This window comes from Puntigrus tetrazona, chromosome 9, assembly GCF_018831695.1.
Source record: "Puntigrus tetrazona isolate hp1 chromosome 9, ASM1883169v1, whole genome shotgun sequence".
Taxonomy (NCBI): domain Eukaryota; kingdom Metazoa; phylum Chordata; class Actinopteri; order Cypriniformes; family Cyprinidae; genus Puntigrus; species Puntigrus tetrazona.
The window spans coordinates 12,775,641-12,776,083 of NC_056707.1; positions in this window are offsets into that span (position 1 = coordinate 12,775,641).

Consider the following 443-nt stretch of genomic DNA (forward strand, 5'->3'; position numbering starts at 1 on the left):
AACGTTATTGACATTACTTGGCGTTAATGATGCTGTTTTTTTCCCCCCTCTTAGCTGTTTACACCGCACCCAGAAAGGATGTAGTGTTTGTTCTGGACGGTTCAGATGGCACTAAGAATTCTTTCCCTGCTATGCGAGACTTTGTGCAAAGAGTAGTGGAGCAATTCAATGTAGAGGCCAACAGAGACCGCGTTTCTGTGGTGCAGTACAGTAGAGACGCTGAGGTCCATTTCTATCTGAACAGCTATACGAAAAAGGAAGACGTACTTGACCGTGTCAGAGGCCTGAGACACAAAGGAGGCAGACCCCTCAACACGGGGGCAGCTCTCCAGTACGTCAGAGACAATGTCTTTACGGCCTCCTTTGGCAGCAGGCGGCTGGAGGGGGTGCCGCAGATGCTGATCCTGCTTAGCGGGGGAAGGTCATTTGACAGTGTCGATGCA